The sequence below is a fragment of the Artemia franciscana genome, chromosome 15 (assembly GCF_032884065.1).
Source record: "Artemia franciscana chromosome 15, ASM3288406v1, whole genome shotgun sequence".
NCBI lineage: Eukaryota > Metazoa > Arthropoda > Branchiopoda > Anostraca > Artemiidae > Artemia > Artemia franciscana.
Window position 1 is genome coordinate 5,986,880 of NC_088877.1, and position 26,887 is coordinate 6,013,766.

The window sequence follows — 26,887 nt, forward strand, 5'->3', positions numbered from 1 at the left end:
TACCCCCTCTTCAATATAAATTCTTGTGTACATTCCAGTATGCAATTCTGAGCACTGTATTATATTGAGCAGGAATAATTTTCCATATATGGTTACAACCAGTGCTGTCACTTACTTGAAGTACTACTTAAGTAAAATTTTTGATTACTTGTACTTATACTTAAGTAAAATCTCTACGGTGTACTTATTACTTGATACTTAAGATTACGAAATACTTATTACTTAAGATACTTTTAATGTACTTGTTTTTCAAATACTTCACCTTTGACAAGAAAATTTTGTGTGTGTGTGCTTTGGCAATGTACAGGAAAACATCACTTTTAGATTTAGAGCAAACTCAGATATAGCTTTTGTTTGTGTGTGCTTTGGCAATGTACAAGAAAACATTACCCTTTAGATTTAGAGTAAACTCAGGTATAGCTCCATGCCCTATTTCTGGATATGTTTTTGGTATTTGGTATTTTGACAAAAAAATTATTGAACATTCCAGTATGTAATTCTAATCACATGTTTCCATGTTTATTTTCTCCCTTTCTGTATCAATAAATTCAAACTGACAAAATTAACTAATTTTACAAATTTTAAAAAATTAGCAGCTAGTGGTTTCGATCCACCGACCTCTGGGTTATGGGCCCACCGCGCTTCCACTGCGCCAAGCTGCTGTTAGTGTAAGAATTTTTCAAACAAGTGATGTTATTACAAGAGAAAATTTTACCACAGACCCTAGGCCCTAGATTTTTGGAGTAAGAATCAGACTTTAGGGGTAAATTTCTATCTTAGGGGCTTCTTGCTATTCTGGAAGTAGTTTTGTTAAGTGAATGAAAAAGAATACGCCTATAATCGGGCAAATATGTTAATAAAACAATTATTACCTTAGAATATGCAGAATAATTGTAGTTATCACATTCTGACTGTACTTCCATTGTAATGGATATATTAAAAGATAACATTTGAAATATACTTCATCAACCTCTTTCATTTTTTTTTTACTTTTTTTTCTATCGTTTTATACAGAATTAAATAAAAAAAAACAATTTTTTTAACTGAAAGTAAGGAGCGACATGAAAACTTAAAACGTACAAAAAGTACTCCATATATGAAAGGGGTTGTTCCCTCCTCAACGCCCCAATCTTTACGTAAAAATTAGACTCTTTCTCTCAACTCTAGTTTTTAAAACAGTAAAAAACTTTAGCGCAAAGAGCGGGTTGTTGAGGAAGAACCAGCCCCTTTCATATATGGAGTAATTTCTGTTCGTTTTAACTTTTAATGTCGCTCTTTAATTTCAGTTTAAAAAAATTGTTTTTTATTTCATTTCTGAACGTTTTTGAATTAATGCATGTTTTGATTTTGGTTCTCCGCACATGAATAATTAAAACGAAATTTGCATAAAATTTTTTTTTTTTGGCTAAATGGCTTTCTCATAGTTTTGATCGGACGATTTTGAGAAAAAAGAAGTGGGGGAGGAGGCCTAGTTACCCTCCAATTTTTTGGTTACTTAAAAGGCAACTAGAACTTTTTATTTTTTACGAACGTTTTTATTAGTAAAAATGTGCAAAACTTACAAATCAACTTGCATAACGAAATTTTTTTGTGCCATTAATTTGAATTTTCAATGTGTGTTTTGTGGCCTTTTTTTTATCCTTTTTTCATCTTTTTTTTACTCCATCTAATTTTTTTTTTTTTTTTTTTTTTTTTTTTTTTTTTTTTTTAGGCAATGAATGAACATTAGTAATATCCTTAATGTGCACTGCTGCCTTTATTAGAGGTGCGAGAACTTCAAAGGACAAAGCCTGAAATCCGCAGATTAAATTTTAATGCATTCTAGTTGTAATATAAAGGTACTGGTCTCAATAATGACAGTTTATTTGCTTTCCCTCTGCATGCATGAATTTTACGCAGAGGAATGTTGGTTTGGAAATAAAGAAAAAGAAACTGAAAACTACAAAATACCATTTCTGACGATAAGGACAATAAATAGCTCAAAGTAATCATGAAAGCTTATGAATAAGTGATGAATGGCATGATAGTGCATAACATTAAAATACTCATAATACATAACACATAAACACTTATAATAAAGAGCTCAGTTTTATTAAATGTATGGCGAAAAAACTGTGTATTCGTGAAACAAGACAGTCGAAGGAAAAATCGATTCTGTTTTCTCTATATCGTCTGAAACATAGATCACATTGTTGATCCGTTTTGGCAGCAATAAAATTAAAAAACTTTTTCCAGGAGTTTCAAAGAAAAGTAAAGAGCTTCATTAAAACAAAAATAACCCGAAATAAATTCAAATGATCTTCCAAGCGTAAAACTACCACAAATCACCGTCAATAAATAAACGAAAACCAACACGAACAGAAATTGCAATAAATAACCGAGTTAAATCCGAAAGGAGCACAAAATAACATGAGTAGAGCTGACAACCCCCATCCCTTCTTAAGACCAGAACATGATTTGCAGTCTCTTCTGTACACATATTGATATTTATTCGTTTAAGTCTTAAAAATGTTTTATTTCTTAAAGTCAAATGGGTGAAAACGTTGTTTTTAGTAAAGTGCAAATTATGTTCTGGTCTTGAGAAGGGATGGGGGTTGTTAGTCCAGTTCATGTTAATTTTTGCTTTTTTTAGTTTGCCTCGGTTATTTTTTTTTATTCGTGTTCTATCTATCTATATATATAAAATATCTATATATATATATATATATATATATATATATATATATATATATATATATATATATATATATATATATATATATATATATATATATATATATATATATATATATATATATATATATATATATATATAAATAAGTGGTCTGTCGAGTGACGTCATGTTTGTGTGTCGACTGACGTCATGTTTGTCGACTGACGTCATTATAAGGATTGAGCTGTATGTCGTCATGAAGTTGTTTGTCGACTGACGTCATGTTTGTCAACTGATGAAATTACAGACCGGGACACCGGGACAAAAATGACGACCGGGACACAGGGAATATAAATGACGACCGGGACACTCAAAGAGAAATTACAGACTAGGAGAGCAGGACACAAATCACGACCGGGATACAGGGAATATAAATGACGACCGGGACACAGGGACACAACTACAACGGGGTCGCCGGGGACACAGTGGGGGGATATATAAATGACGACCGGGACACAGGGATTGTTCGAAGAGAAATTACAGACCGGGACACAAATGACGACCGGGACACAGGGAATATAAATGACGACCGGGACACTCAAAGAGAAATTACAAACTGGGACACCGGGACACAAATGACGACCGGGACACAGGGAATATAAATGACGACCGGGACACAGGGACACAACTACAACGGGGATGCCGGGGGCACAGGGGGATATATAAATGACGACGGGGACACAGGGAATTTTCGATTAGCAATCACCATCAACAAAGCTCATGGGCAATCATTAGAATAATGAGGTATAGATCTGAATACGGATTGTTTTTCCCATGGACAATTATATGTTGCATGTTCAAGAGTCAGTAAACCTGACAAATCTATCAGAGGGGTCATTTGAAAGGAAATTAAAAGTTCTAGTGCCCTTTTAAAGAAACCCGAAAATTGGGGGGCAACTATGCAACTATGCCGGATTTTCTTTTCAGTTTTTCGCTGAAGTGATCCTTCCATCGTTCTCGTCTTGCCTCGGAGTCTGTGATTGGGAGCCCGTGTATATCTAACAGTGTAGGAGCGGCCGATGACTTCTTTTTTGACAGTTCACGGACTTTCTTATACATGAAGTGGTTTTTACCTTTTGAAAGGCTTCTTCACACTCACGAAATTTATCATTGACGTAGTGTCGTCGACCTTGCCGGATTTTCTTTTCTACTAGGCACTTCAGCCTCTTATATTCGTCCTTGCTTTGTCGATCTACCTTGTTGGCATGGACGCGCTTCTGCACACATAGATCAATAATTTCGGGGGTGTTCGACGGTTTATCTGAATGGGTCTGAATTCCCAGGATTTCACTAGCATTTTCTCTGATGATGCATGCGCTTTCGTCGACAAATCGGTCAATTTTTTCTGCTGTTGGAGCTTCCATGGGTTGGATTCTTGACAACTTGTTTGAGAGTGCTGTTTTATACCTGTTCCTTTTTTCTATGTTTTTCAGCAGGTCGACACGATTTCTTGGTAAGCTTTTCTTAGGCTGTTGGGGCTTCCGAATACGCAACCGCAGCTCAGACATGACTAGAACGTGGTCCGAGTTGAAGTCGCCATCGGCTATGGAGACTGTGTTCAGTACTGATGATTTCCATCGCTTGCTAACAAGTATGTAATCAATCATGTTTGCAGTGCGGCCGTCAGGGGATCTCCAAGTAACTTTCCTTCGTTTTCTATTACGGAACATGGTGTTCGTTATGAAAAGTTCGTTATCCCGACAAAAGTCAATGAGCATTTCACCCCTGTGGTTCTGCCGCCCATGCCCAAACTTGCCCATGATATCTTCAAGTCTATCATTTTGAGTGTCCGACAATGGCGTTGAAGTCCCAAATCACGAACAGAACCACTTTCTTGGGACCCGTGTAAACGGTGTGTTGGAGTTGGCTGTAGAATTCTTCGGCTTCTTGGTCATTCCGGAACGATTCTGGGGCGTAAACTTGGATTGTTGTCATGTTGGCAATGGTTCCTTTCAGACGAATGGTGATAATACGTTCAGAGACAGGATGGGCGGCAAGAAGAGACTGCTTGGCTCGCTTGGAGAGTAGGAAACCGACACCTTCGCGGTCAACTCCATCACTTCTTCCAGACGCGATGATGTCGTTTATTCTTTCTATTCCTGTGGAGGGAAGGTGAGTCTCAGAAAGCTAAACGATGTCCCGACGGCAACGGTTCATCTCGTTTAGGACTAGTTCCCTTTTTCCTGGTTTGGCTAATGTGCGTACGTTTAGCGTTCCTAGTGAGAGATATGTTTTTGGGGTTAGGATAAACGAAGTCTTCTCCGACTGGAGAGTCGTCAAATCGGATAAATGATCGTCGGCTGCCCCGGACGTGGTAACGAAATCATTTTCATTATCATAATTATCAACATTATCATCATTATCAACATTATCATCATAAAGATCATTTTCATTGTCGCAATTTGCAATTCTTGGTCTCATACCGTCGGTTACCCCGGACGCGGTAGCACGAGTTCTTACTTTTTTATTCACCATTTTCATAATTTATATTTAAGAGAAGGAGTTTCATGGCTAATTTGTCGGGGTAGCAGTAAGCCGATTCTCTCTACCCTTAGCGCGGACCATTTTCCATGGAGCTGGATCGTCAGCCCTTCACAGTTGTCCCTCTAGGAAGGGAAGGGATCCTTCCGTTCGGTGGTCCGTGACGCCGAGCAATTTCTCCCATTGCTGGGGGAAGGTGTGTAACTGCTGGGACATGTCCACACGCCGTTGGGCCTTGTATGGTGTACATCACAGGGGCCTTCCTCCTCCTTTGCCTGTATTTTTGACCCTCGGGCGAGGGTGTCCCAGTTTCAATTATGGACCCCCAGGTACTAGGTCCCCCTTGGTCCGCGCCTTCTATGAAGTTATCCTACATCTGTAGAACTTTCCCCTATCTGCCACCTGGGGGCACCCTGAGTGGTCTGGGGGAGGTCCTCTACTAAGAAAAGACTCAATAAGGACTCGTTGTCAGTGCATAAAAATCCAGGTCAAGCCGTAAAAACCAAGACCAAACTCTAAAAATCAAGGTCAAACTCCAAAGTGAAGACCTGTCCGAACAGATCAAAGCTAACATCTAAAAATCAAGATCAATTCGTAAAAATCATGATCAGACCCTAAAAATTCAAATAAAAATCGTAAAAATTAATACCAAACCAAAGAAATCAAGGCCAACCTCTATAAATCAAGTGATCAGTATTTAGAAATCTTGTGCAACCACATAAAAACTACGATCAACTCATAGAAATCCAGACAAACTCTCAAACATTAAGAGATAAATATGTAGAGATCAAGACCAAACCATAGAAATCAAGACCCTAGAAATCAAGACCAGGCAGTAAGAGTCAAGAGATCAACATATAGAAATCCAGAACAATCCTTAGAAATCGAGACCCGCGTAAAGAAACACAGATCAAACCGCAATAGCCAAGACCAAGCTAGAAATCAAGGTCAAACTTTAAAAATCAAGACTAAAGAAATCAAGGGCAACAACCAAAAGTCAAGACCAATACATATAAGTCATGATCAGACCCAAAACATCCAGACCAATTCATAAAAATCAAGGCTAAACTGAAGAAATAAAGGTCAATCTCTAAAAGTGAAGACCAATCTGAACATAAGGAGATCAAAAGGCAAACCTCTAAAAATCAACTCCGAAGAAATCAAGAGGTCAATACGGAAAATTCTAGAGCAAGCCCAAAGGAATCATAACCAATGCAAAGAAATCCGGACAAAACCGTAAAAACCAAGACCAAACACTGGAAATCAAGATTAACCTCTAAAATCAAGACTAATCCGCAGAAATCAAGGGCAAAATATAAAAATCGAGATCAATTCATAAAAATCATGAACAGATCCTAAATATCCGGACAAATTCATAAAAATCACGGCCAAACCAGAGAAATTAAGATCAACCTCTAAAAATCAAGTCCAAACAAAAGAAATCATTTCGTCAATATTTAAAAATATTGTGCAATTCCATAAAAACTATGACCAACTTATAGAAACCCAGACGAACTCACAAATAAATATGTATAAATCCAGACCAAGCCATAGAAATGGGACAAAAAATGATAGTGCCAAATGCTTTTCTGGAGAAAGCGTCAAAACAGAGAGTGTAACCAATAATTTAAAATAGCTTTTTAGTGGGGTTATAACACAAAGAATATAATTTGTCTAAATAATGCAAGCTTAAAAATTGTTTTTTTTGCAGGTTTCGGTTTTAAAAAAGCAGTTTTAGAAAGGATAACCAATCAATTTGTAGAATTATTTTTTTCAAAACTCTACATATTGACTGCTGTTAATGCTTCCAGTTTTCTGTCCCAATTTTTCTAGAAAAAAAATGGTAATCTCTTTCGGAGTCATTACTTTTTATGCTTTGATAGTGCTTTTAGAGACCCTGAGTAGTATCATAAATTTCGTTGTTATGTTAAACCTAATGCTGTGCCAATACCATCATTATGTAAACCATCGTGACACGCCTAATGCTTGACCCTTTTTGACATTGCTGTTAAGCCGTCTGGACCTCTGTTTTAAATGCTTTTTGCATGTATTCAGAGTGTCAATTTTTTGACAACTATATTTACAAAATCACAGGAAATAGAATTCGGTCAATTTTATTTCTGCATTCTCGCTCTTTCAAAAAGTATTTTTGGAAGAAAAAGAACAACCTCGTCGAAAATTATCGAAAAATGATTTGCTCTGAAATAATTTCAAGAAATAGCACATTTGATTAAATTAGGGTAAGCATCTGACAGAAGCACAATTTACAAAGTGATATTCAAGAATGCTGGTTATTTGTCTTCCAGAACTGCTGGCACCTGTCTGTTGTTCTGTCTCCAACTGGCTTCCTTTTCATTTAGCCTACTTCAAAATAAACTGTGCAAGTCTGGGGAACATAACCTCTTGCTTAAGTAATTTCTTTCCTTACTTGGCTAGAAATAATATGAAAACAGTTTTATATGTCTTTCTATACTTTTTCAAAATAAAAACCTAGTGATTATTTCCTTTGCAAATTTTATTTTGAACCCTTAGTGACACCTAGTTCCTTTTTATTTGCCAGTGGAAATGGTAAATATTTTGCAGTTCATACAATTGGCTAACCAATAAAGTAAACACAGCCTACCATTCAATATTCTTTACAGATATAATAATTGCTTCTATTGCAAATTCAAATTTAAGCACTTCTGATCTAATCTAACCATAAATAATTTTGGCGCTGAGAAAACATTGTATTTTTTATGTCAAAAATAATCAAAAATGCCCAATTTAATTGAAAATTTGGCATCAAGGAAGAAGAACTTAAGAGCTTAAAAAGTGCTTAAATTTGGATTTGCTAAAGAAGCAATTATTATATTCATAATGAACCTAAAAAAAAAGGTATCAAGCGATATGTTCAAAGTTTGAGACCAATAGTTTAAATCTTTTTTATACCCATAATTTGGTCAGTTTTAAGAGCTCAAAAAGGGCTTCAATTTTAATTTGCAATAGAAGTGATTATTATATTTGCAGAGAACATTAAAAAAAAGGCATCAAATGGTATGTTCACTTTATTGGTAAGTCAATTATATGAACTGTACAATATTTACCATAGAAAATTGTTACCAAAGAGGTACATAAGATCCTACTAAAAATGTAGAAATAAATCAAGTAAACTACAGTTTTACTCAGTGCCTATTTTTATGCTCTTCCTTTGCTAAATATGGTAGTTATTTCACTTACAAATGCAGAAAACCCCCTCCCCTATACAGCCTTAATTATATTTTAGAGAGTCCATAACTCACATAGTGAGCAAACAAGGCTACTTTGCTCTTTTCAAATATACTAAGCAGTTTGATCATTTTACCTATGTATTTGCTCATTGAGGAGTGAAGATATGACATAAGCCTAGCATGGCTAGATGCAAAATGTAGTAGTTACAATAATTTTGCATATTATGAAGTATGAATTGTTTTCTTTACATGTGTCCTTCTCAATAGCCCCTATTCTAGACCTCTACCATCAATTTGCTTACAAATTCACCCCCTCTCCCTCATGATGGTCTTGTATAAAGCTTTAACAATGTATTTTGGTAAATTGGAAGGAATTTCTTTTAGTGAGCTATGAATCAGGTGAATTTCCCACTTGATTCTTCTTTTATACAAATTCCAAATATAATAGTTCTTTTACTTGGATATTCAACTTTAAACTTTTTATGGACCCTTAAGATGATGTATTTTTCTCTTATTTTGGCTATAGAAGTGTCCAAAAAGAATAATTCTTACTTCATAATATGCATAATAATTATACTTAACACCTTAAGGTGTTGGTAAGTTGTGATTTTTTTTTAAATCAATCTCTTTATAATTTTTTTCAACAGAAAATTTCTATATTTTTTTGCTTATTATAATGTAACAGTAGAAAAGTTATGAAAATAATGCTGTACTGATTTCCCTGAAATTTACTTTTTCCTGACAACCTGAAGTGGGAATAATATTGGCAGAGTAACACAAATTACATCTGAACTTTTATATGTCCAAGTTTGAATGCTATTTTGAAAAAAATATCTTGTCAATAAATCTAGGAAAAACTGTTTTTATAAAGAAATATAGCCTATATCTACTAAAAGTGTGACAAATCAATATCCTATGTTTTTTTCTTGGCAAAATAAATTGTCTCTTAAACAATAATCCATCAAAGTGAAAAATATAATTACATACATTTTAGGGTGGGGTTTAAGATAAGCCAGAATATTGTTTCAAAAACTCAACAACCCTGAGCCAAGATTGGCTGAATTCATATTTTGGAGTAAAAAAAAACTAAACAAAAATTAATTTTTTTAATAATTTACCAAGAAGAAATTTATTATTTTAATAATTTAAGAAGAAGAAAAAGAAAATGACATCAAAACATAAAATAATTTAGAACAAATATTTACATAACACATACAAGGAATACATGTAACATCTCCTAAAATAAATAAAGTTACAAACAAAGCAAAATTTACAAATTTATAAAGATATAAGAAAGGTCAATAAAAATGTAAAAGGGGAAGAAAGTGAGGGACCCAATACAGCTAAACAGAAAAGAGAAACTATTATGATGTTTTATGGATTCAGTTCTGTAACAACTTTTTTTGAAATTTTGAAGTAAAGCACCAAATGAGAGGCAAGCTAGGTGTTGGCTGAGAGGCAGGAACTGCAGAATCAAGACATTAGTTGTGTTTTGGTAATGTCATTTCTATGCAAGGGTTTAGTAAAAATATTTGGAGGGCTCATTTTTGGATTCAAGGTATGCTAAAAGGCTAAATCCAGAACCCCAAATGGTAATACCCCTTGAATGTTATGTATAAGGAGTGTGCCAGGGAAAATAAAGTCAAAAATTATTAAGGCTATTATTAAAAATTATTAGGTCTTTATGAATTGTATATATTTTGAATCAGCATCAAAATTTGATTCTTTTGATGTATCTAGTGTTATCAAGACCCTGCTTTTTAATGTTTTGGTTGCTATTGAGCTGCATTGCTCCTTACTTACAGTTTGTTACCACAAAGTGTTTAAGGTGTGTGTCATTATTACTATCTTTAAGAATTTCCCCATAAAAGTTACTGGCGTTCAAACCTTGAAGCAAATTAGTGCTGAAATTTCACCAAGCCAAACTTTGAAAGCCAAAATTCACAATAATAAAAAAGATCTAATAAATATGTAATAGTGATATCATACATAGTCAAAAGTTTTCTTCAATTTAATAATTTTGGAGTTGAACATACACTGTTCAGGTATGCAGAGTAACAGAGGAGTAACATAGAAATTTGAAATTACATCCCTTATAAGTTAACCTATGAGGTAAAGGCACCAGTGATTTGACAATGCAATTTTGGAACCACTGTAAAAATTTTCCTTCAAAACAAGATAACACTGTGTTTAGTCATGACTTGGAACACCTTCTCTCAAAACCTTCATTATATTTTGACAGTGCAAAACATGGACACTATATCCAAGGCACCCTGATAAGCAAAGACTATTCAATTCAATCAGTTGCCTGTTTTCAACACAAAACGAGCTCCTGACAACTTTTTAGCTATGTAATTTTTAAACTATCATTACTCAGTTATTTTATGACAAAAAATATGTTTGGATCAGCACCAATGCATGAAGATACATCTGATCTTCTCTAAAATGTAGCTATATTGGCTTTTTCTTGATAAAATTAAGTTAAAATGGTAGCTAATATTATGTTGATGAATCAGTGTTCATAGTGTTAAAAATTCTTGTTTGATGTAGTAGAATACCAGAATGACTAAAAATGTTCCTTCAGCCAAAGTCAAATGTTGATATTGATCTCTATTATGAGGTTCATTTTTTTAGAATATCTTGTAGTAACATTGTCAAAATTTTTGACAGACAGCAACACCCTGTCAAGATATAGATACCTCTGCTGAAACTTCACTGAACATGTAAAACTGATGAGAAACAATTGGTGGCGAAATTCAAGTGTCCTCTGAGAAAAATATGGTTGTCAAATTTTTGGGTACTTTCTTAACAACAAGAGATTTTGATTATAATTATTTGTAATAATATTTCATATGAAGAAAACATGAATTTTTCTTTGTAATCACAGCTTTACTGATTTGATGCTGGATGCTAGATTCTTTCATCATCTGAGGAACTGCTGCTTGGTCTCATGCTATGTTCTTATTTTTAAGCATTTGACTTGGTTGATCACAGCACCCTAATCAGGGCTGGATTGACTAGGTATTGGGTCTGATTGGAATTTTTTGCAGGGCTCCCCTTATATATTAAATTCTTAGGCAAATTCAGATCCAGGATATATATATATATATACATATATATATATATATATATATATATATATATATATATATATATGTATCTTTTCAAGCCCTATTAAGCATGTAAGTATTAAAAGGATAAAACAAGGGCGGGGGACAGGGGTGCCAAAACATAACAAAACCATATTTTGATGGTTTTTTTTTGCAGTGAAGTCTGGCTGCTTTAACTTGGTTAGTATGTATTTTGTTTTAATTGCAGAAGCTAAAAATTGTACAATGAAGAACTGAGTGAGTACAAAGTTATAAATTAACATACACACAGGAATGAGCAACACACAGGCTCTTCGTCTGCAAGAAACCTTCTGAAAAAATCGAAGTGCATGGGATTCCCATTATCTGGGCCTCAGAATTCATTGTTCTAGAAAAATATGCATCTTTATGATGTGAAATAAATAAAAAAAAAAAAAAAAAATTTAAGTGAAAGTAAGGCCCAACATTAAAACTTAAAATAGAAATTACTCCATATATAAGGGAGACTATCGCCTCTGCAATACCCTGCTCACTCTTCAAGCTAAAGTTTTCAAACACTTTTAAAAAAGTTGGTTATTCTGATTAAATGGTATTTGTGTTTCAGTATTTCTTTTTTTAGGAATTTGGACTAAGGTATAATTTTGCAGTAGCTGACTATGTATAATAAGTATAAAAATAGTAAAATAACAAGTAACCAGATAGGGTAAAGGTAGCAATGATTTGACAGTTTTTGTATAAAAAAAAAAAAAAAAAAAAAAAAAAAAAAAAAAAAAAAAAAAAAAAAAAAAAAAAAAAAAAACTTTCTCTACTCCAGAAGGCTTAATTTAAAGACTTTTGGTTTGAAAAGAGTTTCAGTATGTAGAAAAAATATCTATGAATCTAACTGTTTGATTAGAAGTTTGAAGTTTTATCAGAAATAGGTACAAAATGCCGATTTTCTTAAATTGGAACATTTTCACCTACAAAGTCGACAAAACAAAAAAGTTATATGTTTCCAACACAAGTCAGAACCCAATTTGACACGTGTTGAAATACTTGTGGGCAGATCCTGGTGGATCCAACATACCTATTCTTTTTAATTTGTTTTTTTATTTTTCTTCAATTTTTTTAAATGTGTAAATGTATAAAATGCTATTCAGATAGCAGAAGCAAAGAACTGAAAAAATGCCTCAAGTATAAGGACAAAATTGGATAATCATATGGAGTGTAATCATGTGGCCTTTATTAACCCTATCCGGAATGGCCCACTTTCTCTCAGCTTTAATGGTCCAGCAAAGATTTCTTGGTTGTTCACAGTTACAGTGTTGTCAACATTTGGCCATTTCAAAGTTAATCTACCAGTTTGATCAAATTTAAAAAAATTATTTAGACTATCCTTTGTCTCAAAAGCCCAGAATTCTTGAAATATGCATGCCCTCCTTAAGAAGTTTATTAGAAGTTTGTGACACTGAGGAGCTTAACATGTTTCATTAGCAGTTTGGGTGGGATAGAAATTCAAAGCTAATTAGGGATGGGCTCAGAGAGCATATTTTATATTTTACAGCTATTCGAAAGAAAACATGTAGAAAATTTACTAAGAGAGGGTGTACTTCGAATTTATTCAGTGATAAATGAACTAGGGTAAAGGCCAGAAAAAGGGCGATTGGAATGATTGGGCCCAATATGGCCCCGCGTTAGAAAGGGCCCTGCACTACCATCGAAATGGACAATTGATTTTCGAAATTTTGAAGTGTTCTTAACAATTCCTGCAAGTGTTGTTTCTGGAGAGAGATCATTTTCCAGGCTAAAACCAATGAAAAAACTATGTGACATCAACAATAAATCAGGATAGACTAAATAGTTTAGCAATCATGTTGACTGAAAGTGAATACACAAGGAAAATAGATTTCAAGACCATTCTAGAAGCATTTGCAGAATAAAAATTTACCAATATATAAATCATTTGCCTATATTAAGTGATGTAAATTTCAAAAGACATTTTAAGCACTTTCCTAATATCTGAGGAAAACAAACGTAAATTAACGTTAGCACAAAATGAGTACAAAAAAGAATAAAACTGTAAGCTCAAATTGAAGAAACTGGACCATCAAATGAGATAAGATTAAGAGAACAAGCTGTGAAACGAAAATGTATGATGGGTGATGATGAACAACCAAGACCAGCAGTTCTCAAACTTATTTAGACAGTGTACCCCTTTTTACCCACTATACATTTTAGTAAAAATTCCAAATAAGTCTTTCTCTTCTGATATCTTTAAAAGCAACCAGTAAGTAAATCACTTCCAAGTACTAATCAGATGCATTTTAAGAAGCTGCCAGTGAATTCGATTCAAAAATCTAATTATTTTGAAAAAAAAGAGCAATGTCAAGTCGAAAACAAACAGATATATAATATCTGTCGTCATTTGTGTCCCGGTCTGTATATACATTCGTTTTTGAATTGGTCTTTTTTTTAGTTTTTAGTTTTTTACCTTTTTTTTGTTTTTTTAGTTATACCTCATGATTCTAATGATTGCCCTTGAGCTTTGTTGATGGTGATTGCTAATCGAACATTCCCTGTGTCCCCATGGTCATTTATATATCCCCCTGTGCCCCCCGGCGTCCCCGTTGTAGTTGTGTCCCTGTGTCCCAGTCGTCATTTATATTCCCTATGTCCCAGTCGTCATTTGTATCCCGGTGTCCCGGTCTGTATATACATTCGTTTTTGAAATGGTATACAATGAAATAAATTTTTGTATTTTTCCCCTTTTTTTATTTTTAGTTTTTTTTGGTTTACACTTTTTTTTTAGTTTTTTTCCTTTTTTCTTTTTAGTTTTTTTTTTATTTTTATATTTTTTAGTTTTGTTTTTCTCCTTTATTTTTCATTTTTTTCCTTTTTTTATTTTTTTATTTTTTAGTTTTTTAGCTTTTTTAGTTTTTTATTGGTTTTAGTTTTTTTTCTTTTTAGTTTTTTTGTAGTTTTTACCTTTTTTTTAGTTTTTTTTTACTTATGTCCTGGTCGTCATTTATACTCCCTGTGTCCCGGTCGTCATTTGTGTCCCGGTGCTTTGTTGATGATGATTGCTAATCGAACATTCCTTGTGTCCCGGTCGCTTTCTCTTTGAGTGTCTCGGTCGTCATTTATATTCCCTATTTGCCAGTGTCCCGGTCGTCATTTGTGTCCCGATGTCCCGGTCTGTAATTTCGTCAGTCGAAAACATGACGTCAGTCGACACACAAACATGACGTCACTCGACAGACACACACACACACACAGACAAGTTATTTTTATATATATAGTTATATAATGCGATTAGGAATGGAAGCATCTATTGCAAAATAGAAGATTCCATGTTCCAAAAGTTTCTTCAGAATCAGTTGATTTCTTAGACATGTGATTTTTTGTTTAGGAGATCTTTAACAACTTCAGCTATTGTACGTAGTGATGTCCCCTCAGATGTATTGAAAGTTAAAGAAGCCCCAGTAAAGGAAATTCAAAACGTTCTCCAGAGTCCTGAAAAGCTGAAGCATGATGAAGACCTAAAAAAAGAAATTACCATTGAAGGCGTTGTAAGTGGGAATTCAATCAGTATTACTCTACGTATTTTTAATAAAATAGCCAGGATATTTTCTTTTTTTTTGGGGGGGGGGGTGAAACAACTCGTAACGTGGTTTCAGTTAATGTTTTAAATAATAATGGTTACTTATTGCGTAAATTCCGCACTAAGAAAACCGAAAAAAAGAATTGTTCACATCATGCAAATTCAAGCGTTTAACTATTGCTTAAGTTCACGTTTCTCCAACTCTGTTGTTATATTTCACTGTCATTAAGCAGGGCGGCCACAAATTCCCTAAAATCGAGCGAAGGTCCTTAATGGTCCCTTAAATTGACAAAGGTCCCGGAAGTCCCTTTTCTTGTTTTGATTTAAAGCTCTGTATCCTGAAGGCTACCAATACCTGTGAGTATATGGTTTTCAGTATTTTTGTTTTGATTGAAATTCTTGGGACCTGTTTTGGCTTGTCTAAGAATGAAAAAACTTGTTGTTCCATAACTTAGAGCGTTAATGTCTGGATAGAGCCAACAGACTAGTAATGAAAAGGAGTGACCCCCTTTGCCTCTGGAGTCAATAGGCAAGGAGGCGGCAGGGTTCAGTTGGCTTTGTTAATTACTTAGAAAACTCTTTTCTGTGTGTCTCTTTTACACACAGAGAAAAAAAAGAGAATGGGTCCAAGCACAAAATATGAAGGAGGCGGTGTTAATTAGGTTTCTTGCATGATTTTAAGCTTACATACATTTCTTGAACCATTAGACTACTTCCTAGTACCCCTTTTTATTTGAATGCATTTCTGGTATTGACCTATATATTTTCTACTGTCTTCATTTTTTAAAGTTTATGGTTCAAAGTTTCAGTTTGAATAAAAATGGGAAAGTGCAAATACAAGGAGACTTGGTTGGAAGAGAAATATGTGACGTGATACCGTGTAGAACCATTCTAAGAGATCTGTTCTCTTTCTACTGTCATATCCTCAATACATCGCATGTCTGCTATAAGGGCTCCTACGCTTTACTACATCACGTCCGAACTGCTGAACATAAGGAGAATGTGAAGAATGTTGACGTAAAGATAATGCCGAATCAGCTTCATCTCCTGTGGCAGCCCTCCATTAAGTCATTAGACCATTCATTAAGAAATTACTTCAGCTAGCATTACTTGTGGAATTCCTAAAAAATATTCCAACTTAGAATGAGAGAAAATATTTAAGCTAAAACAGTTTTAAAAAGTTGACTCCTCCAAGATATTATTAACGAGTTGAACAAAGCTATGATTAAGTTTGATGGCAGTAAAGTATATAAAGGGAGTAGACACATTGCTTCGTTCCTTAGTATGTCTTGTTGTGTTCCTTATTGTGTTGAGTGTATTCGTAATTGCTTTAAACCTGCGTAGAAAAGTATCATTTTTATATTCATTATATCGTTCGTTTGAGCTACTAACAATAGGAAAATGATGAATGTTCCATGTCTAATGTTTGTGTTTAGTTTAATTTTTGAATTTTTCTCTTAGTTCTTTTGAGGTTAATGCTGAAATGTATTTTGTTGAAATATGTGTATAATACCAGCAACGGGCGAATAAATTTATTTTAAGGAGGGAGGTAATTTTTCTAAAATCTACACAATAAATTGATCAAATAGAAAACATGGGACATCGAAAGAACGTGATATATCCCAATGGTTGTTGAAAGGCCCATGCAGTCGTGTACACATGTTTTTTTTTCGATGGTGGGAGGGTATTAATGAGGAAATAAATTTATCTGGTAATTTGATTAACAAGGGCCCTCCTGAAACTTGGAAAAATTTATGCTCTCGTGTGGAGGAGTTCCAACCGAAAGATACAATAAATTTATGTTGTAAATTTGTAAAAAAAAAAAAAAAAAAAAAAAAAAAAAAAACGTTTCTTCTAGTCATTTTTAAAGAAATGGGACAAAACTTAAGATTTAGTGTGAAGAGCGAGGTATTAACGAGGGGAGAAACCCCCTCATATATATAACAAAAAATATAAGAATATAAAAGTTTATTACGTAAGTTAATTCTTAAGTTATGTATATTTTTTACTAATAAAAAAGTTCGTTAAAAATTAAAAGTTCTAGTTGCCTTTTTAAGTAACTGAAAAATTGGAGGGCAACAAGGCCTCCTTCCCCACCCCTTATTTCTCAAAATCGTCTGATCAAAACCAAGAGAAAGCCATTTGGCCAAAAAAAAGAATTAATGTGCAAATTTCATTTTAATAATTTATGTACGGAGAGCCAAAATCAAACATGCATTAATTCAAAAACGTTCAGAAATTAAATAAAAAAACAAGTTTTTTTAAATGAAAGTAAGGAGCGACATTAAAACTTAAAACGAACAGAAATTACTTCATATATAAAAGGGGCTGCCTCCTCCTCAACGCCTTGCTCTTTATACTAAAGTTTTTTACTGTTTTAAAAAGAAGAGTTGAGAGAAAGAGTCAACCTTTAGCGTAAAGAGCCAGGCGTTGAGGAGGAAGTAGCCCCTTTCATATACGAAGTAATTTCTGTTCGTTTTAAGTTTTAATGTCGCTCCTTACTTTCATTTAAAAAACTTTTTTTTTTATTTAATAGATCTATCAAAATGGAATTACACTTCGCTAATGATATAACGTCTGTAATTTTGGACGCTTCATTCTTTTTTTGTTTTTCCTTGTAATTTACGAAAAACGCCTGTGATTTCGTGATGAAAGTAAACATGATTACATTTATAAATTATTCCTTTCTTTTAAATTTTAGTTTTTAGTGCAAAAGAAAGAGCTCAGCACGGTTGCTTGCCTTCCCTCTTGTTTTCTCGAAGAAAAAAGGAAGTAGCGACACAGCTGTTGTTTGTTGAACTTTATTTGTTCTTGTTTTCTTCTGCAAAGATATGAAACCATCTATTACTCCTGAGGTCTTTGATTAAGTCGAGGTTTAATTCAATTTTTCGTGGTCAAATATTTTCTTGCCTTAACCGTATAGTCTCTGGAAGGCTATGATATACTAATTTTCAAGTCTTCTTATTTCACTGACATTTGAGAAGACCAGGTTTCACGTCAATGCTCGTAGGAGAAAATACTTTTATTATCAAAAAGATCAGTGGCTAACTGAAAATGTTAGTCAGCACTGGAATCACAGCAGCTTAAGGAATTTATAAAAATTTTGAAATTAGGATGATCTCCGTATTTACTTCGAATCATAGGTGGTTACTGTGGTTACATTAAATAAAAAAAGACAACTTTTTTTTAACTGCAAGTAAGGAGCGACATTAAATCTTAAAACGAACATGGAAGCGCGCTGGGCCCATAACCCAGAGGTCGGTGGATCGAAACCACTAGCTGTTAATTTTTTAAAATTTGTAAAATTAGTTAATTTTGTCAGTTTGAATTTATTGATACAGAAAGGGAGAAAATAAACATGGAAATTAACTTCTCCTCTAGTGAAAACTTGCTGCAATGCAACAGAAACCTTATGTGATCTGTCTCATGGTAAAAAAGAATATGCTTTGATGCTTATTGTCGAGGTGTTTCACAAACTGACAAAATTATCTAATTTTGCTAATTTAAAAAATTTAGCAGCTAGTGGTTTTGACCCACCCAGTGGTAAGTTGGGTTATGGGCCCAGCGCGCTTCCGCTGCGCCAAGCTGCTGTTATGCTTGTTATCAAACAAATTATTACAATAGAAAATTTCACCAACGGCTTCAACTAGGAAATCAATTTAAATGGTTCTTTTAAATTGCTTCCATCAAGCCTTACCCCCGCTTCAGTATAAATTCTTGTGAACATTCCAGTATATAATTCTAATCACATGTTTCCATGTTTATTTTCTTCCTTTCTGTATCAATAAATTCAAACTGACAAAATTACCTAATTTTACAAATTTTAAAAAATTAGCAGCTAGTGGTTTCGATCCACCGACCTCTGGGTTATGGGCCCAACGCGCTTCCGCTGCGCCAAGCTGCTGTCAGTGAAAGAATTTTTCAAACAATTGATGTTATTACAAGAGAAAATTTTACCACAGACCCTAGGCCCTAGATTTTTGGAGTAAGAATCAGACTTTAGGGGTAAATTTCTATCTTAGGGGCTTCTTGCTATTCTGGAAGTAGTTGTGTTAAGTGAATGAAAAAGGATAAGCCTATAATCGGGCAAATATGTTAATTAAACAATTATTACCTTAGAATATGCAGAATAATTGTAGTTATCACATTCTGACTGTACTTCCATTGTAATTTCCTTTCACCTCCCAGTGTGCAAATCTATAGTCAAGTTGCATATTTCCCATGCATTTTGCCAATTCACATTTGTTTCAACCCGTGGACTCGTAAATTGAATCAACACTGACTACTACTACTACTACCAAGGTACTTATCGGTTTTGTAATAAGTACTCGAAAAGTGAAGTTTGGTTAATGCTAATTAAATATGAATTTTTTTATTTAAAATTTATAGGATTTACTCCTGTTTCATATCACCAATCAGATTTTTTCTTAAAACTCTCGCAAGCGTGCTCTTTTTTTAAAATTGTCTCAAAATGAATAATCTTTCGAAGCCTCAATGGCTCAGTCGGTTGAGCTTGTTTTGTAATTTTGGCATCATGATTTTGAGCCTAAAATAAAGTAAATGATGATTTATTTTGCAGTTAACTAGAATTTATTCTTAATTATTAAGCATGGTTAAGTTGCCTATACATGTTAGTATAGGCAATATTTCGTTCTTTATTATAACATTAAACCACACGTCGGGTAGTTATAACCTAACAAAAAATAAAACTAATTTTAAACTTTTCCGGTAATTTTCTAGTTTCAATTAAAAAACCAAATTATTGCTTAGACGCCATAAATAGTTTTTGTAATTTACATAATAACTTCAGCGATCCTGAACTGAGAACTAAAATAAAATAAAATTATCTTGTCAATATATAAACGTGCATAGATATTGCATTCACCTATTACGTCATATATGGTTACAACCAGTGCTGTCACTTACTTGAAGTAATTTTACTTGAAGTACTACTTAAGTAAAATTTTTCATTACTTGTACTTATACTTAAGTAAAATCTCTACGGTGTACTTATTACTTGATACTTAAATAAGATTACGAAATACTTATTATTTAAGATACTTTTAATGTACTTGTTTTTCAAATACTTCACCTTTGACAAAAAAATTTGTGTGTGTGTGCTTTGGCAATGTACAGGACAACATCACTTTTAGATTTAGAGCAAACTCAGATATAGCTTTTGTGTGTGTGTGCTTTGGCAATGTATAAGAAAACATTACCCTTTAGATTTAGAGTAAACTCAGGTATAGCTCCATGCCCTATTTCTGGATATGTTTTTGGTATTTGGTATTTTGACAAAAAAATTATACTAAGATTAACACTTGGTTTAATTTTTGTTTAAAAGTTATATAACAAAGAAAATTGAAATTATTTCACAGTTCACTGGTCGACAGTGAGCTAAAATCCCTTGTTTTGTGCTAAATGTTGCATACTGTAGTCCATTTGGGCTTATATTTCTGACATTAGTGTTTAAGTTTTGTCATCCCGTCAACTGAACCAGATTTCTACCATTTCATCATCTTCAGGACCATATTATTGGTAAAACTACAGAAGCTATGAATCTTTGCCCATCTAAATGTTGTCTGCAATAAACAAGTCTAGGGAATTCTAGCTGGATCCAATGCAGAGGTATTTTGTCAAATTCGTTCCAACCAAATTCAGGTATTTTGACGAATCTGACTTCAGATTTGTCACTCCGTTCATTCATAATTTCAATGACTCCATTCATAATTTGCCCTACCAAATTAAAAGAAAACTCAACTTTCTTAAGACTTGAAACCCTCTCCCCCTCACCCTATTTGATAATGGGGTTGTGATACCAGAGATTGATATGAGCCCTGATCTTAGGCATCTTTGGTCTAGTTTTCATTCGGATCCGTTACTCCATTGGCCAGTTATACTAAATTAAACAAAAAACTTAAATTTTTCAGGAATTAAAACTAACTCCCCCTTGTTTTATTTGAGCTGGGGTCTTTATGTCAAAACTTGATTTGTCATGGTCTTAGGCCTCTTTGATTCAATTTTCATTCAGATCACTTTAGTCGCAAGTTACTCTGAATTAAACGAAAAACTGTTATTAGCAACTCTCCCCCTGTTTTATTTGAGCTAGGGTCTTCATCTTTGAACTTGATGTGTCTTATGATTCTTGGCACCAAATCTGGCCATCAAAATTTTCATCCAAATCCAACCAGCGGTTTTCCCCTTATATGTGATTACACAGACGGAAGAACAGACAGACAGACGGACGGACCGATTTTGCAACGTCTTAGGTAGCCGTGTTGCCTCATTGAATTCGAAAAAAGGAAATCAATAGCATATCATCATCCAGGCATCATCACCTATTTGGATAGTGGAAAATATCCATCAGGATAGGTTTTAGGGATCTGTCCGCCCGTCTGTGCAATCGAGTATAGCAGGAGAACCGCCAGTCAGATTTGGATTAAAATTGAACTATTTGGATTAAAATTGAGCTTAATTAGGGCGATGGGGCTTTAAGTGTTAAAAAAATTCGAGTTTTTCATTTAATTCACTGTAACTTGCAAATGGAGAGATGAATTTCGATGAAAATTGAATAAAGATGCCTAAGAGTATGATATGCATTGATTTCTGGGATGGAGACCCAAGCTTAATTAGGGGGAGGGGACTTTAAGTGCTAAAAAGGTTGAGTTTTTTGTTTGACTCAATTTAACTTGTGAATGAAGTAATGGATCTCAATGAAAGTCAAGCCAAAGATGCCAAAACCATAAGACACATAATGTTTGGAGATGAAGACCCTAGCTTAATTAGGGGGAGGGGGCTTTAATTACTAAAAAAAAGTTGAGTTTTTCATTTAATTCAGTGTAACTTGCGAGAGTTTGATGGATCTCAGTGAAGATTGAACCAAAGGTGCCTAAGACCGTGACAGGCATCAAGTTTTGAGATGAAAACTCTAGCTCAAATAGAACGAGGGGGAGAGGGTTTTAAGTGCTGAAAAAAGTCAATCTTTTGGTTTAATTTAGTATAACTTGCAAATGGAGCAACGGATCTAAATGAAAGCTAGACCCATGATGACTAGGATCAGGGCTCATATCGAGCTGTGATATCACAAGCCGTATCTAAAATAGGGCGAGGGGAGGGGTTTTCAAGTCATAAGAAAGTTGAGTTTTCCTTTAGTTTAGTAGGGCCTGTAACTACTTCCACCCATGGCTTGCCCAAAGCCTGGAAATAACCCTTTTCCAAAATAAGTCATACTGAAGCCAACCTTCAACCAAATATTGCATCCCCAGAGAAAAATTACTTTGTATGGCACTTGGTATTTACCAAGTGACATACAGTGATCACAAATTCTGTCGGTCTGTCAGTCCCTGGTCTTGCTAGTTTAGGCCCTTCCAGATAAGCTAGGACAATGAAATTTGGCAGGCGTATCAGGGACCAGACCAGATTAAATTTGAAATAGTTGCTTCCTCGATTCGCCCATCTGGGGGGGAGTGGGAGGACAAAAATTAGATCAGATTTTAATTAAATTTGACATTTAGAATCAGATTTTTTCTTAAAACTCTGCTGACTAAGCTATGTATTCTAACACCCCCTACCCTTATTTTATAATTTATTGTGAAAATGTTATGGGACTTCTGCCACGCAAGCGTGCTCTTTTTTAATATTGTCTCAAAATGAATAATCTTTCGAAGCCTCAATGGCTCAGTCGGTTGAGCTTGTTTTGTAATTTTGGCATCATGATTTTGAGCCTAAAATAAAGCAAATGATGATTTATTTTGCAGTTAACTAGAATTAATTCTCAATTTTTAAGCATGGTTAAGTTAATAAAATTATCTAATTTTGCTAATTTTAAAAGTTTAGCAGCTAAATTAAAAATATAGATCCATCGACCTCCAAACTATGGGCCCAACACGCTTACGCTGCGCTAAGCTGCTGTTACCTTAACATGTTATCAAACAAGTGATGTTATTACAAGAGAAAATTTTACCAGGGAAATCAATTTCCAGTTTAATTTGTTCAATTAAACTGGTTCCTCCAAGCCTTACCCCTGCTTCAATAAAAATTCTTGTGTACATTCCAGTATGCAATTCTGAGCACTGTATTATGTTGAGCAGGTATAATTTTCCATGCTTATTTTCTCCCTTTAATGTGTCAATAAATTCAAACTGACGAAATTATCTGGTTTTGCTAATTTTAGAAATTTAGCAGCAAAATTAAAAAGTTGGCAGGTTTCGATCCACCGACCTCTGGGCTTATGGAACCAGCACCCTTCCGGTGCTCCAAGCTGCTAAGTTACCATGTCATCAAACAAGTAATGTTGTTACAAGAAAAATTTAACCAAAGACTTCGATTGGGAACTCAGTTTAATTGGTTCAAATAAATTGCTTCCTTCAAGCCTTACCCCCTCTTCAATATAAATTCTTTTGTATATTCCAGTATGCAATTCTGAGCACTGTATTATATTGAGCAGGAATAATTTTCCATGTTTATTTTCTCGCTTTTTGTATCAATAAATTCAAACTGACAATTAAAAAACCAAATTATTGCTTAGACGCCATAAATAGTTTTTGTAATTTACATAATAACTTCAGCGATCCTGAACTGAGAACTAAAATAAAATAAGATTATCTTGTCAATATATAAACGTGCATAGATATTGCATTCACCTATTACGTCATATATAGTTACAACCAGTGCTGTCACTTACTTGAAGTACTTCTACTTGAAGTACTTCTTAAGTAAAATTTTCCCTTACTTGTACTTATACTTAAGTAAAATCTCTACGGTGTACTTATTACTTGATACTTAAGAAAGATTACGAAATACTTATTACTTAAGATACTTTTAATGTACTTGTTTTTCAAATACTTCACCTTTGACAAGAAAATTTTGTGTGTGTGTGCTTTGGCAATGTACAGGAAAACATCACTTTTAGATTTAGAGCAAACTCAGATATAGCTTTTGTGTGTGTTTGCTTTGGCAATGTACAAGAAAACATTACCCTTTAGATTTAGAGTAAACTCAGGTATAGCTCCATGCCCTATTTCTGGATATGTTTTTGGTATTTGGTATTTTGACAAAAAAATTATTGAACATTCCAGTATGTAATTCTAATCACATGTTTCCTTGTTTATTTTCTCCCTTTCTGTATCAATAAATTCAAACTGACAAAATTACCTAATTTTACAAATTTTAAAAAATAAGCAGCTAGTGGTTTCGATCCACCGACCTCTGAGGTTATGGGCCCAGCGCGCTTCCACTGCACCAAGCTGCTGTTAGTGTAAAAAATTTTCAAACAAGTGATGTTATTATAAGAGAAAATTTTACCACAGACCCTAGGTCCTAGATTTTTGGAGTAAGAATCTGACTTTAAGGGTAAATTTCTATCTTAGGGGCTTGTTGCTATTCTGGAAGTAGTTGTGTTAAGTGAATGAAAAAGGATAAGCCTATAATCAGGGAAATATGTTAATAAAACAATTATTACCTTAGAATATGCAGAATAATTGGAGTTTTCACATTTTGACTGTACTTCCATTGTAATTTCCTCTCACCCCCCAATGTGCAAATGTACAGTAAAGTTACATATTTCCCATCCATTTTGCCAATTCACATTTGTTTCAACCCGTGGACTCGTAAATTGAATCAACACTGACTACTACTACTACTACCAAGGTACTTATCGGTTATGTAATAAGTGCTCGAAAAGTGAAGTTTGGTTAATGCTAATTAAATATGAATTTTTTTATTTAAAATTTATAGGATTTACTCCTATTTCATATCACCAATCAGATTTTTTCTTAAAACTCTGCTGACTAAGCTATGTATTCTAACACCCCCTCCCCTTATTTTATAATTTATTGTGAAAATGTTATGGGACTTAACCCACGCAAGCGTGTTCTTTTTTTAATATTGTCTCAAAATGAATAATCTTTCGAAGCCTCAGTGGCTGAGTCGGTTGAGCTTGTTTTGTAATTTTGGCATCATGATTTTGAGCCTAAAATAAAGCAAATGATGATTTATTTTGCAGTTAACTAGAATTAATTCTCAATTATTAAGCATGGTTAAGTTAATAAAATTATCTAATTTTGCTAATTTTAAAAGTTTAGCAGCTAAATTAAAAATATAGCACCTAGTGGTTTCGATCCACCAACCTCCAAACTATGGGCCCAACACGCTTACGCTGCGCTAAGCTGCTGTTACCTTAACATGTTATCAAACAAGTGATGTTATTACAAGAGAAAATTTTACCAGGGACTTCAATTTTCAGTTTAATTTGTTCAATTAAACTGGTTCCTTCAAGCCTTACCCCTGCTTCAATTAAAATTCTTGTGTACATTCCAGTATGCAATTCTTAGCACTGTATTATGTTGAACAGGTATAATTTTCCATGCTTATTTTCTCCCTTTAATGTGTCAATAAATTCAAACTGACGAAATTATCTAATTTTGCTAATTTTAGAAATTTAGCAGCAAAATCAAAAATTTGGCAGGTTTCGATCCACCGACCTCTGGGTGTATGGAACCAGCGCCCTTCCGCTGCTCCAAGCTGCTAAGTTACCATGTCATCAAACAAGTAATATTGTTACAAGAAAAATTTAACCAAAGACTTCGATTAGGAACTCAGTTTAATTGGTTCAATTAAATTGCTTCCTTCAAGCCTTACCCCCTCTTCAATATAAATTCTTGTGTACATTCCAGTATGCAATTCTGAGCACTGTATTATATTGAGCAGGAATAATTTTCCATATATGGTTACAACCAGTGCTGTCACTTACTTGAAGTACTTCTACTTGAAGTACTACTTAAGTAAAATTTTTGATTACTTGTACTTATACTTAAGTAAAATCTCTACGGTGTACTTATTACTTGATACTTAAGATTACGAAATACTTATTACTTAAGATACTTTTAATGTACTTGTTTTTCAAATACTTCACCTTTGACAAGAAAATTTTGTGTGTGTGTGCTTTGGCAATGTACAGGAAAACATCACTTTTAGATTTAGAGCAAACTCAGATATAGCTTTTGTGTGTGTTTGCTTTGGCAATGTACAAGAAAACATTACCCTTTAGATTTAGAGTAAACTCAGGTATAGCTCCATGCCCTATTTCTGGATATGTTTTTGGTATTTGGTATTTTGACAAAAAAATTATTGAACATTCCAGTATGTAATTCTAATCACATGTTTCCATGTTTATTTTCTCCCTTTCTGTATCAATAAATTCAAACTGACAAAATTACCTAATTTTACAAATTTTAAAAAATAAGCAGCTAGTGGTTTCGATCCACCGACCTCTGAGGTTATGGGCCCAGCGCGCTTCCACTGCACCAAGCTGCTGTTAGTGTAAAAAATTTTCAAACAAGTGATGTTATTATAAGAGAAAATTTTACCACAGACCCTAGGTCCTAGATTTTTGGAGTAAGAATCTGACTTTAAGGGTAAATTTCTATCTTAGGGGCTTGTTGCTATTCTGGAAGTAGTTGTGTTAAGTGAATGAAAAAGGATAAGCCTATAATCAGGGAAATATGTTAATAAAACAATTATTACCTTAGAATATGCAGAATAATTGTAGTTATCACATTCTGACTGTACTTCCATTGTAATGGATATATTAAAAGATAACATTTGAAATATACTTCATCAACCTCTTTCATTTTTTTTTCATTTTTTTTCTATCGTTTTATACAGAATTAAATAAAAAAAAACAATTTTTTTAACTGAAAGTAAGGAGCGACATGAAAACTTAAAACGTACAAAAAGTACTCCATATATGAAAGGGGTTGTTCCCTCCTCAACGCCCCAATCTTTACGTAAAAATTAGACTCTTTCTCTCAACTCT

The 26,887-nt window shown here is 33.8% G+C and overlaps 2 long non-coding RNA genes across 3 annotated transcripts in view; both read left to right on the forward strand.

The window, feature by feature from the left end:
* Positions 1-26,887, forward strand: part of LOC136035978 (uncharacterized) — a 69,094-nt gene that overhangs the window by 19,818 nt on the left and 22,389 nt on the right. For both annotated transcript variants that reach the window (XR_010619592.1, XR_010619593.1), the window contains exon 3: positions 14,881-15,040. This is a non-coding gene — a long non-coding RNA (uncharacterized LOC136035978). The remainder of the gene's footprint in view (positions 1-14,880; positions 15,041-26,887) is intronic.
* LOC136035979 (uncharacterized) lies at positions 6,995-12,095 on the forward strand. Its single transcript, XR_010619594.1, has 2 exons — positions 6,995-7,434; positions 11,722-12,095. It is a non-coding gene; the product is annotated as an uncharacterized LOC136035979 (long non-coding RNA).